Genomic DNA, 14,156 nt, shown 5'->3' with positions numbered 1-14,156 from the left:
ATTTTACATACTTAGTATCAATTTTTATTATGTATTTTGGTATTAGCGATCTCAAATAGTGTTGGCACGCTAAGGATTAACATTATCGTAAGCGTTTAAGCGTGCCTCAGACGTTGATTTATTTTTTCATTATCTCTGAAATGAGGTAGCCAGCTTAACCTGTCGGGATACGCATTCTAGCACTGGTAGAAAACCACTCTGACTTACCAAACCTTATCGTTTAACCTTTTATGGTCCAGGGTTAACTAATTTATTTATTTCAATAAAATTATTTAGGGAGGCTGCAGCAGTTTTACAGTTTACCTCGCTGCGTACCCTTTCAAGGGTACTCAGCTATACATTGTGCCTTTTTACCTATTGCTGACTTGTCATTACTCTCAGGGGCCCAGAGGCAGAACTTTTTTAATTACTTTGATTTTTAATCTGTGATTAGATTTTTGTTTTTATGTAAACATTTTCTGCAGGTGATTTTGAAACAAAGTTACATTTTAAATTACGCAGTTACACTAAAGCACCAGCTCAATTGCAATGTGTTAATTAACTGGAGAATAAAGCAATTTTTAAAATGTAATACTATATTGTAGCAGTTGTAATATATTGTAGCAAATTGTCTGCAGAGGAAAAAAAAGGAAAGTTTGAGTTTTTAAAATGTCTCAAATAAATGTTTCCTTGGCTCTTGGTCTAACATCACATAATTATAAGGTAAACATGTAGTAATAAAAAAGGTGCATTGCTCACAAGTACGTGTTAAATTGAGGAGTCAAAGCTTTGAAGACTGGGAAAGGCTATGGGACAAGGTCATCAATCGATGCCCTTCCGCTTTGCAGTGCTGCTCTGTATTTGACTGTTCTCTTCAAACAGGGCTCTCCTCTGGCTGAACTGTGTTAAGAAAAACTTACACAGTGCAGCCAGAGCACAGCATTGTTTGAAGAGAACATCCTGATGTGAAGCAGCACTGCAAAGCAAAAGCGCTAACAGTTCCTGCATGTGTCCCATTTTTTCTGCATGCATGCTGCATTTTATGCAATGACATGTTCTGCCTTGGGGCTCGGGTTAATTCTGAGCTCTTTTGCTGTTGCACTATCATTCATATATACCAGCAGTTTCTTTCATGTAATTAGCAAGAGTCCATGAGCTAGTGACTTATGGGATATACATTCCTACCAGGAGGGGCAAAGTTTCCCAAACCTTAAAATGCCTATAAATACACCCCTCACCACACCCACAATTCAGTTTTACAAACTTTGCCTCCTATGGAGGTGGTGAAGTAAGTTTGTGCTAGATTCTACGTTGATATGCGCTGCGCAGCAGGTTGGAGCCCGGTTTTCCTCTCAGCGTGCAGTGAATGTCAGAGGGATGTGAGGAGAGTATTGCCTATTTGAATTCAATAATCTCCTTCTACGGGGTCTATTTCATAGGTTCTCTGTTATCGGTCGTAGAGATTCATCTCTTACCTCCCTTTTCAGATCGACGATATACTCTTATATATACCATTACCTCTGCTGATTTTCGTTTCAGTACTGGTTTGGCTTTCTACAAACATGTAGATGAGTGTCCTGGGGTAAGTAAGTCTTATTTTCTGTGACACTCCAAGCTATGGTTGGGCACTTTTTTATAAAGTTCTAAATATATGTGTTCAAACATTTATTTGCCTTGACTCAGGATGTTCAACATTCCTTATTTTCAGACAGTCAGTTTCATATTTGGGATAATGCATTTGAATCAATCATTTTTTTCTTACCTTAAAAAATTTGACTTTTTTCCTGTGGGCTGTTAGGCTCGCGGGGGCTGAAAATACTTCATTTTATTACGTCATTCTTGGCGCGGTCTTTTTTGGCGCAAAAAATCTTTTCTGTTTCCGGCGTCATACGTGTCGCCGGAAGTTACGTCATTTTTTGACGTTCTTTTGCGCCAAAAATGTCGGCGTTCCGGATGTGGCATCATTCTTTGGCGCCAAAAGCATTTAGCCGCCAAATAATGTGGGCGTCTTATTTTGGCGCTAAAAAATATGGGCGTCGCTTTTGTCTCCACATTATTTAAGTCTCATTTTTCATTGCTTCTGGTTGCTAGAAGCTTGTTCCTTGGCATTTTTTCCCATTCCTGAAACTGTCATTTAAGGAATTTGATCAATTTTGCTTTATATGTTGTTTTTTCTCTTACATATTGAAAGATGTCTCACGTTGCATCTGAGTCAGAAGATACTTCAGGAAAATCGCTGTCTGGTGCTGGAACTACCAAAGCTAAGTGTATCTGCTGTAAACTTTTGGCAGTTGTTCCTCCAGCTGTTGTTTGTACTAATTGTCATGACAAACTTGTTAATGCAGATAATATTTCCTTTAGTAATGTACCATTACCTGTTGCAGTTCCATCAACATCTAATGTTCAGAGTGTTCCTGATAACATAAGAGATTTTGTTTCTGAATCCATCAAGAAGGCTATGTCTGTTATTCCTCCTTCTAGTAAACATAAAAAATCTTTTAAAACTTCTCTGTATATGGATGAATTTTTAAATGAACATCATCATTCTGATTCTAATGACTCTTCTAGTTCAGAGGATTCTGTCTCAGAGGTTGATGCTGATAAATCTTCATATTTATTTTAAATAGAATTTATTCGTTCTTTACTTAAAGAAGTACTAATTGCTTTAGAAATTGAGGATTCTGGTCCTCTTGATACTAAATCTAAACGTTTAGATAAGGTCTTTAAATCTCCTGTGGTTATTCCAGAAGTTTTTCCTGTTCCTGGTGCTATTTCTGAAGTAATTTCCAGAGAATGGAATAATTTGGGTAATTCATTTACTCCTTCTAAACGTTTTAAGCAATTATATCCTGTGCCGTCTGATAGATTAGAATTTTGGGACAAAATCCCTAAAGTTGATGGGGCTATTTCTACCCTTGCTAAACGTACTACTATTCCTACGTCAGATGGTACTTCGTTTAAGGATCCTTTAGATAGGAAAATTGAATCCTTTCTAAGAAAAGCTTATCTGTGTTCAGGTAATCTTCTTAGACCTGCTATATCATTGGCTGATGTTGCTGCAGCTTCAACTTTTTGGTTGGAAACTTTAGCGCAACAAGTAACAGATCATGATTCTCATAATATTATTATTCTTCTGCAACATGCTAATAATTTTATCTGTGATGCCATTTTTGATATTATCAGAGTTGATGTCAGGTTTATGTCTCTAGCTATTTTAGCTAGAAGAGCTTTATGGCTTAAAACTTGGAATGCTGATATGTCTTCTAAATCGACTCTACTTTCCATTTCTTTCCAGGGTAACAAATTATTTGGTTCTCAGTTGGATTCTATTATCTCAACTGTTACTGGTGGGAAAGGAACTTTTTTACCACAGGATAAAAGATATAAGGGTAAAAACAGGGCTAATAATCGTTTTCGTTCCTTTCGTTTCAACAAAGAACAAAAGCCTGATCCTTCTTCCTCAGGAGCAGTTTCAGTTTGGAAACCATCTCCAGTCTGGAATAAATCCAAGCCTTCTAGAAAAGCAAAGCCAGCTTCTAAGTCCACATGAAGGTGCGGCCCTCATTCCAGCCCAGCTGGTAGGGGGCAGGTTACGTTTTTTCAAAGAAATTTGGATCAATTCTGTTCACAATCTTTGGATTCAGAACATCGTTTCAGAAGGGTACAGAATTGGTTTCAAGATAAGACCTCCTGCAAAGAGATTTTTTCTTTCCCGTGTCCCAGTAAACCCAGCGAAAGCTCAAGCATTTCTGAAATGTGTTTCAGATCTAGAGTTGGCTGGAGTAATTATGCCAGTTCCAGTTCTGGAACAGGGGCTGGGGTTTTATTCAAATCTCTTCATTGTACCAAAGAAGGAGAATTCCTTCAGACCAGTTCTGGATCTAAAAATATTGAATCGTTATGTAAGGATACCAACATTCAAAATGGTAACTGTAAGGACTATCTTGCCTTTTGTTCAGCAAGGGCATTATATGTCCACGATAGATTTACAGGATGCATATCTGCATATTCCGATTCATCCAGATCACTATCAGTTCCTGAGATTCTCTTTCCTGGACAAGCATTACCAGTTTGTGGCTCTGCCGTTTGGCCTAGCTACAGCCCCAAGAATTTTTTTTTTTTTTTTTTAAAGAGTTTTTATTGAAGTTTCAGAAAGCACAAAGAATACAAAATACAGCATTTGCCCCATCATAAAATTAACAGAGTACAACACAGGAATAGTGACACCCATCATATCTGTTAGGCCAGTAGAGGAGCAACTGAACTATATATAAAGTTGAGTCATACATTTTTAGGGCTCACAGAGATAAACATAACAGTAATGCTACAATAAGGCCAGCCTTAACATGTAAAAACCTATGTTGTGTCTAGGGAGGTGTCCGATACATGACTGGGCAAACTAAAATGAAACTTCATTTTATATTTTAATAATTGTAATCTAGACTCCACATCTCTGGGATGAATAAAATGAGAATTTCTGCGATAATGTGGGGAGTTAGCTTTGGGGATGACCCTAAGAAGGTCATAGAGCACTGGAAGGAAGAGGGATTTCAGTGGGCAAGAGCCACTCGAGTTGTGGGAGGGGGAGGGAAGGGAAGGAGAAAGCAGGGGGGCGGAGCCTACTTTGGTAAGGCTGCAGTATGGGTTTGTTTATAAATCTAAGTATGCCATATATGTACAAGATAATGGCTAAGATAGGGAACTATGAGAGGCATCTTATATGCTATGTGTATCTATGGGGCGAGGGTACATATATCATTGGAAGCTGGGGAGGGGGGGAGAGCAGAACATTCTATGTACCCCCTAAGTGAAGCTATGTTGTAGAGCGTAGGATGGGGATAATAACCTGTACTGAAACATTATAGGTATTCCACTAGAGAGCTACCTATTAGAGATTCCTAACATTTCTGAGTGCAACAAAAACAGCCTAAGAAAAATATAATAAGATTGCAGATTAGTATCATTTCCGTCTAGTATCTCTAGTATCAAGTATGTAGTAGAATATGGGAGAGCTCATTCTACTATTGTCATAAAGCTGTAGTATATATTCAATCTAACTTATAATTTTGAACAGATAACTTGAAATATTTTTTGGCTTATAAAATGAAAGGAGGAAAAATAATATAACAATACAAAATTGTCTGCAAATAAGAAACTAAGTGGAGCAAGGCGCAAGAAGCTCATGTAGAAAAGTGGACCCGTGTGATGTTCTGACAAGCTCAAAATACATGGTCTCAATAAGGAAACTAAGTCAGAAGGCTCCCTAATTATGAGTATGTGGGGGTCTGATAGATATTAATAGCATATAGCTGAGGTCTGCGACATAATATGTATAAAGATGTAGCAGTAGGGAGTTCGCCTAACTCAATGGAAGTCCTAGCAGAGGGTATTTTAATATTGCTCTTAGGATATGCAATTATCACTAGGGTAACATGTTTTATATTAAGTTAATCCTCATAACAGGGATCCAGGGGAGACATATATGAACATCCAATGTCCCTTTAAATATAGTAATTTCTCAAAGAGGTTAACATTTAAGACCCCTACAACCAATAGCTTGATAAAATCATATTAGGGTTTAAAAGTGCTATTATGCATATTATAATTTATATCTAGAAACCCCAATGTAAATAGCTCATAAAGATAGGTTCCTCTTACACGGGCCAAAATAATATATAGCCTAGATGTCAGTTTACCCTGAAGATCTAGCGAAACTCCTGTAACTCAACAGATAGCTTGTAGTATAAGTAACAGTTGGTCTGCAAACCAAGGTTGTGCTAAACTGACTAGTTATACCATATGGATCTATAATAGTATATGTGTCTAAGGCTGAGTCAAATAATCAATGATACCAGTATACATGACAATAACATGAGAACAGTAATGGATCTGGCATAAACTGGAGCAATAGTCTACAGGTTACCTAACACATGCCCACGAGAAAAAGGATATTGTAAGCATATATGATTGAGTTGCTGTCCCAGAAGCTTATTTCTGTTGTGAACGTTAACAGGATGAGCATACAATTTATAAGGTTCCTTTTGCAGTGTGACAACGCACTGGAGAGAATGACCAGTATAGTACAGAGTTTCCTAAGGGCACAAATCTTGATTCATATAACATTCTAGATTATAAGGTAACATGTAAAAATCCCTCATCTATGGGCTCAACTAAAGTATACCAGGGAGAGACAAATTTGTCAAACATAAGTAAGATCTCAGCCTAGCATAAGGGTGCATATAACAAGGCTTGCAGCTGTTCAACAGGAAAATAAATAAAAAAAAAAAACAGAAAAACAAAAAAAAAACAGCAGTAACAGTCTCTCTTTGTAAGGGAAGCTGAAGTGGTCATTTGCAGGTATAAGGATTTAACTCTCTAGATCGCTCCTACTCTCTGCCGACATATGCCAGATGGTGTCCAATCCTTCTTATCTGTCTAGGAGCTATGCATTACACAAAATGGCCGCCATAAAAAAAAACCAAAAAAAAAACACAGTCAAAAGCAGCATTGCGGGCAGACATATAATCTAAAAGAGCAGCTGAATAATAAAAGGAGAAAAAAGAAAAAGCCCCACATAAACAAATATCATGAGTCTCGCAAGTTTCCAACCAGTAATAGCATGTCTTGCTACAAATGAGTAAAAGTTGGGTGCTTACGATATCAGGGCTACAAACTCAAATTTACCCCACTCCAGATCTAAGTTTCATCGGTACACTGGGTGTTAGGGAGATCTGCCAATATACTGTATTGTAACATCGATAATGAGCATTCAGAATCAGTAAGACGGGTCCGGTAATCGTCAGTGACCCAGATGTGTATAGATTCTCCTCCTGGCTCTCAATCACAGGCAGGGACCCGGCTGTATACCAGGAATACCATGGAAGGCTGGGGATGTAACTGTAGTCGCTAAGGCTCCCATTAGATTCCACATTCAGCTCAGTACCCGATAAAGCTGGGGTTCCTGTAGATGGGTTACTTTCATGAGCGGATAACTTCGTGCTAGTTAGCTGATGACCTATGCTCTCCCCTGAGCGATCCTTAGCTTCTGAGTTAGGAGATGCTAAATAAGTGGAGATGCTTTGTGTCTGGGATAGTGGTGTTGGTACCGCATCGTGCTGCGCAATAATGGGATTTGGAGGTACCTGTATTTGAGCCTGAAGCTCCACTCGATCGGCTGCTACCGTGGCGGACACCTCCCCATGCCCATAGCTACTCCGGATGATAGATCTCAGGTTATTGAATTGACTTGTCATCCGATGGTCAAAGTCCTCTAAGAGAGCTCCTAGTTCACTGAAGAAATCCTCCATGACGGGGTATTAGTGTTGACGAGATTTGGCTGATTATACTGGCTTATAATGGTGTTTTACCCCACGTGGCTTCACAAAAGATTATATGTTATCCGTCCATCTTCAGAGTTGAGGGGTTTCTATTTCTTGTGAAATGTCAGGCATGTCCACAGGGTCTTTAGTAGGTTCACAAGGAAAATAAATAAATGTTAGGACGTATATTAGCTAGTTTATGCATGAGTTTTTAGTCCCAAGCCAGGAGCTGCAAGAAAACACGTCTGGTCTCCATGATAGCTGGCTCCGCCCCCCAGCCCCAAGAATTTTTACAAAAGTTCTCGGTGCCCTTCTGTCTGTAATCAGAGAACAGGGTATTGTGGTATTTCCTTATTTGGACGATATCTTGGTACTTGCTCAGTCTTTACATTTTGCAGAATCTCATACGAATCGACTTGTGTTGTTTCTTCAAGATCATGGTTGGAGGATCAATTTACTAAAAAGTTCATTGATTCCTCAGACAAGGGTAACCTTTCTGGGTTTCCAGATAGATTCAGTGTCCATGACTCTGTCTTTGACAGACAAGAGACGTCTAAAATTGATTTCAGCTTGTCGAAACCTTCAGTCACAATCATTCCCTTCGGTAGCCTTATGCATGGAAATTCTAGGTCTTATGACTGCTGCATCGGACGCGATCCCCTTTGCTCGTTTTCACATGCGACCTCTTCAGCTCTGTATGCTGAATCAATGGTGCAGGGATTACACAAAGATATCTCAATTAATATCTTTAAAACCGATTGTACGACACTCTCTGACGTGGTGGACAGATCACCATCGTTTAATTCAGGGGGCTTCTTTTGTTCTTCCGACCTGGACTGTAATTTCAACAGATGCAAGTCTTACAGGTTGGGGAGCTGTGTGGGGATCTCTGACGGCACAAGGAGTTTGGGAATCTCAGGAGGTGAGATTACCGATCAATATTTTGGAACTCCGTGCAATTTTCAGAGCTCTTCAGTCTTGGCCTCCTCTGAAGAGAGAATCGTTCATTTGTTTTCAGACCGACAATGTCACAACTGTGGCATACATCAATCATCAAGGAGGGACTCACAGTCCTCTGGCTATGAAAGAAGTATCTCGAATTCTGGTTTGGGCGGAATCCAGCTCCTGTCTAATCTCTGCGGTTCATATCCCAGGTATAGACAATTGGGAAGCGGATTATCTCAGTCGCCAAACGTTGCATCCGGGCGAATGGTCTCTTCACCCAGAGGTATTTCTTCAGATTGTTCAAATGTGGGAACTTCCAGAAATAGATCTGATGGCGTCTCATCTAAACAAGAAACTTCCCAGGTATCTGTCCAGATCCCGGGATCCTCAGGCGGAGGCAGTGGATGCATTATCACTTCCTTGGAAGTATCATCCTGCCTATATCTTTCCGCCTCTAGTTCTTCTTCCAAGAGTAATCTCCAAGATTCTGAAGGAATGCTCGTTTGTTCTGCTGGTAGCTCCGGCATGGCCTCACAGGTTTTGGTATGCGGATCTTGTCCGGATGGCCTCTTGCCAACCGTGGACTCTTCCGTTAAGACCAGACCTTCTGTCGCAAGGTCCTTTTTTCCATCAGGATCTCAAATCCTTAAATTTAAAGGTATGGAGATTGAACGCTTGATTCTTAGTCAAAGAGGTTTCTCTGACTCTGTGATTAATACTATGTTACAGGCTCGTAAATCTGTATCTAGAGAGATATATTATAGAGTCTGGAAGACTTATATTTCTTGGTGTCTTTCTCATCATTTTTCTTGGCATTCTTTTAGAATACCGAGAATTTTACAGTTTCTTCAGGATGGTTTAGATAAGGGTTTGTCCGCAAGTTCCTTGAAAGGACAAATCTCTGCTCTTTCTGTTCTTTTTCACAGAAAGATTGCTAATCTTCCTGATATTCATTGTTTTGTACAAGCTTTGGTTCGTATAAAACCTGTCATTAAGTCAATTTCTCCTCCTTGGGGTTTGAATTTGGTTCTGGGGGCTCTTCAAGCTCCTCCTTTTGAACCCATGCATTCATTGGACATTAAATTACTTTCTTGGAAAGTTTTGTTCCTTTTGGCGATCTCTTCTGCCAGAAGAGTCTCTGAATTATCTGCTCTTTTTTGTGAGTCTCCTTTTCTGATTTTTCATCAGGATAAGGCGGTGTTGCGAACTTCTTTTCAATTTTTACCTAAGGTTGTGAATTCCAACAACATTAGTAGAGAAATTGTGGTTCCTTCATTATGTCCTAATCCTAAGAATTCTAAGGAGAAATCGTTGCATTCTTTGGATGTTGTTAGAGCTTTGAAATATTATGTTGAAGCTACTAAATCTTTCCGAAAGACTTCTAGTCTATTTGTTATCTTTTTCGGTTCTAGAAAAGGCCAGAAAGCTTCTGCCATTTCTTTGGCATCTTGGTTGAAATTTTTAATACATCATGCTTATGTCGAGTCGGGTAAAACTCCGCCTCAAAGGATTACAGCTCATTCTACTAGGTCAGTTTCTACTTCCTGGGCGTTTAGGAATGAAGCTTCGGTTGATCAGATTTGCAAAACAGCAACTTGGTCTTCTTTGCATACTTTTACTAAATTCTACCATTTTGATGTGTTTTCTTCTTCTGAAGCAGTTTTTGGTAGAAAAGTACTTCAGGCAGCGGTTTCAGTTTGAATCTTCTGCTCTTTTTTTCAATAAACTTTATTTTGTTTGTGGATTATTTTCAGCAGGAATTGGCTGTCTTTATTTTATCCCTCCCTCTCTAGTGACTCTTGCGTGGAAAGATCCACATCTTGGGTAGTCATTATCCCATACGTCACTAGCTCATGGACTCTTGCTAATTACATGAAAGAAAACATAATTTATGTAAGAACTTACCTGATAAATTCATTTCTTTCATATTAGCAAGAGTCCATGAGGCCCACCCTTTTTTGTGGTGGTTATGATTTTTTTGTATAAAGCACAATTATTCCAATTCCTTATTTTATATGCTTTCGCACTTTTTTCTTATCACCCCACTTCTTGGCTATTCGTTAAACTGAATTGTGGGTGTGGTGAGGGGTGTATTTATAGGCATTTTAAGGTTTGGGAAACTTTGCCCCTCCTGGTAGGAATGTATATCCCATACGTCACTAGCTCATGGACTCTTGCTAATATGAAAGAAATGAATTTATCAGGTAAGTTCTTACATAAATTATGTTTTTGCTTACTGTCAACCTTAAATTCTATTATGGGTGCAGCTTAGGTCTCTGGACCATCTGCTGACAATTTGGAGGAGCTATCTACTGACCATTTAAACTCTTCCAACCCCTGTTTACTCTGTAAGGATATTTGGTGTGTGTCCCTGCGCAGCTATGCATTTATAGTGCAGGAGCCCTGGCTAATTCTTGTCAAGGTATTTCCATGTTGTCTTATTCCCAGACTATTCAGGGGTCTGCAATGGCCAAATCTCATACCCCAAGAGTTTCTTCTTCTACATTTAAGTAGTCAGCTATTTCTGATTTTATTACTGTTATGCCTCTAGCTACCAGACGCATGCTTGGCGCACATAGTGCTCATTCTCAGACTTTTTGCTCTTGCTGGATTTCTCTTAAAGGGACACTAAAGTCAAAATAAATTTCATGATTCAAATAAAGCATGCAATTTAAAAGAACTTCCCAATTTACTTCTATTATTTAATAGTGCACTTTTTATTTGCTCACTTTCTGTGGCACCAACTCCTGCTGAGCATGTGCAAAAGTTCAGTGTATGCACATGAGTCCGTGATTAGTTGAGAAATTTAAATAAATACTGAAATTTGTCAGAAAAAAATGTAGTGCTCATTTAAAATTATATGCCTCTTGGTTAAGCAATTTTACTGTATTAAATGGTCCTCAGACACGTGGGGTACTTTGGAGTCTGAACTTCCTCTTCTGAGGACAGATAATCTGAAACTCAGGACCTTCTCCCTGAAGCAGTGGCAGAAGATTTTTCGTTCATTTCAAGCTTAAACATATTAAAACTCTTATGCAGGACGTTTTAATTAGTTTGTAAGTGGATGATTTTACTGCTTTGGACAAGCAGTGTGTTCAAATAATTGATAACTTCTTTAAAGCAGTTTCCCTGTATTTGACCGAGTTTCTGATATTTCCAAAGTCTGGAACAAACCCGGTGTTCCTTTTGATCAGTCTGCAGAATTTAAGACAATGTTTTCTCTCCTCTCTGTAAAAATTGATTTTTGGGAAACAGTTCCTAAAGTGGATGGGGCAATTTCACTCCTGCTAGATAAACTACCATTCCTTTGGAGGACAGTACCTATTTCAAGGATTCCATGTACAGAAAGTTTGAAGGTTATTACAGAACATCCTTTTAATTAGCAGGTTTCATGTTTAAACTAGTGGTTAGCATAGCTTGTGTAGGGGCAGCTAATGCGGTCTGGTGTGAAATCTTTCTGAAGTAATTTCTAATGAAGTGTTTCTGGAGAAGGTCCAGGATTGCTTGAATTTACTAAAGCCCGCAAACGGCTTTATTTGTGATGTAGCAGTTTAAATGATACACATTAATGCAAAGAGTGCTGCTATTGGTAAGACGAGCCTTATGGCTGAAATCTTTGTCAGCAGACATACTTTCTAAGACTAGACTTTTATTCTGTCAATTTCAGGGAAAAATTATTTTCAGCTCAGGACTAGATGTAATTACTGCCCCAGTCACTGGGTGGAAAGGATCCTTCCTGCTTCAAGATAAAAAATCTAAGGACATACATAGGCCTTCATTTCGGCCCATCACAAATTCTTATTCCTCTACCCAGCAATCAGGTTCTCCCAAATCTTCTTGGAAGTCCAGTCTTTTCTGGTCCAAAACAAGCAGAACAAGAAGTTGGTCGTAGGGGACAGATTTAATCTTTTTCTGGAGGCTGCAAAAGATCTGTTCAGGATCCTTGGGTATTGGACATCATTCCTCAAGGGTGTCGGATATGTTTTCGATCAAAGCCCCAAGATTCCTCATGTCTCAAGTACATTGAGATCTCATAAAGGCCAAAGCCTTCCTAGCTTGTGTACAGGATCTAGAATAAAGTGAGTTATAGTTCCAGCTTCAGAGCTGAATCAGGGATTTTACTACTATTTGTCTATTGTCCCAAAGAAAAGAGGGCATTTTTCAACCTATTATAGATTTCAAATCCTTGAACACATTTTTTAATGTACCTACATTCAAGATGAAGACTTTTTGCACAATACTTTATACTGCAGAAGGGGTTTATTTATGTCTACAGTAGGTTTAAAAGATGCCTATATATACATATCCCTGTTGACAGGGATCATGAATGATTCAGCAGATTTGCCTTCCTCAGGAAATCCTTCTATCAAGCATTATGAATATGTGGCACTGTTTAGACTCCCAACTTCTAGCCTGACCATTTCTTCAGCCAGAAGAATTTAAGAACTTTTGGCTTTATCCTGTATACCTCCTTTCCTGATTTATCATCAGGACAAAGCAGTTATTTGAACCAACTATCCCTTTCATCACAAAGTAGTATCTGTAGATACTATTGACCAAGAAATTGTGACTTCCTCTTTATGTCCTGCTCTTAAAAATTCTAAAGAGCATCTTCTTCACAACCTAAATGTTGTGAGGGCACTAGAATTTTATGTTTTAGCCAAACAAAATTTAGACTTTTCTTTCTAATGACACGGTGAGTCCACGGGATCATCAATTACTGTTGGGAATATCACTCCTGGCCAGCAGGAGGAGGCAAAGAGCACCACAGCAAAGCTGATAAATATCACTTCCCTTCTCACAAACCCCAGTCATTCTCTTTGCCTCTAGTGCAAGGAAGAGGTGAAGTTATTAGGTGTCCTGATGAATGTCTTCAATCAATAGTTTTTTTTATTTTGAAGTCTGGGCAAGATTGCTCTGGCCTTCCATCACAATCTGGGTATAGCTGTACTCCACTTTAGTCTCTTCAGCAGGGCAGTGGTGGTTTTAAAGCAGTTAGGAACTTGTGAGGTGGGCCTGGCTTGCGTTTATCTAACAGGTTGCTGCCCTGGTATAGAAGGCCTGAGTAAGTTTACTCTGTCCTTTCTTTTTTCTGCAGGTCTCTGTGAGGAGTGGCTTCCTCTCATGCTGGGCAAGCTGTCCTGCTGCCAGACAGTTGAACGTGCAGGTAAGTGCCTTGGGTCTTCTGGGAGGAGGCTGGTACGCAATGTAGTTCGCGCTTTATTCCTTTGCCGGTTTTAGTCACGCCTCCTTCCTAGCTAGACGGAGCGGCACCATCTTTAATAATTTTAATTTCTTATGTTGAAAATTCACCGGCTCTTTTCTGCGCTAAAGGAGATTAGAGCCGTGTGTTAATATTGCCGGTCTCGTCTCTATCGAACAGTCTGTTGCAAGCAGGACTGGCTTAGAGTTTCAAGCTTCTAGGGGGCTGGTGGAGTTATAAGTAAATGCTTCCAGTAGCCCTTCAATAGCGTTTTGCTAGAAACGTAATTTTCCAGTGTATCTTCTAGATCCTTATGGAAAATTAAACAGCCAGGGTCTTTAATTCAACTCCAGACACTAAAGTGTTATTATCATTAAAAGTATAGTTGTCCTTTTTTTGATATCATGAAAATGGGGGCTGGTGGTTATGGGGGAACAGTGGTCTGTTCCTGTAAACTAATGATTTTTGGCTCCTGGGTTACATAGTGTTGATTTGTTTGGTACACTATTCCCCTCATACTCAGATAATAGTGTAAGAAATTAAGATTTTCTTATAGGAGCCTTTTCACCTTTATGGCTGTTAATTAGACAATTTACTATCTCCATGCCCTGCTGTGCCATTCATTTAACAAGGAGCTATTGAATGTTCGGTTTATTTCACTGAGCCTTATGTCTCCTAGGTTGATGCTGTTTAGACGATGCCACAGCTTT

General features: G+C 39.2%; 1 protein-coding gene across 1 annotated transcript in view; it reads left to right on the top strand.

The window, feature by feature from the left end:
• LOC128660765 (ensconsin) overlaps window positions 1–14,156 on the top strand; it is a 198,195-nt gene that overhangs the window by 162,516 nt on the left and 21,523 nt on the right. The gene's annotated exons all lie outside the window — the stretch shown is intronic.

The sequence above is a fragment of the Bombina bombina genome, chromosome 1, assembly GCF_027579735.1.
Source record: "Bombina bombina isolate aBomBom1 chromosome 1, aBomBom1.pri, whole genome shotgun sequence".
Lineage (NCBI taxonomy): Eukaryota > Metazoa > Chordata > Amphibia > Anura > Bombinatoridae > Bombina > Bombina bombina.
This window is presented reverse-complemented; position numbering and strand designations above follow the sequence as displayed.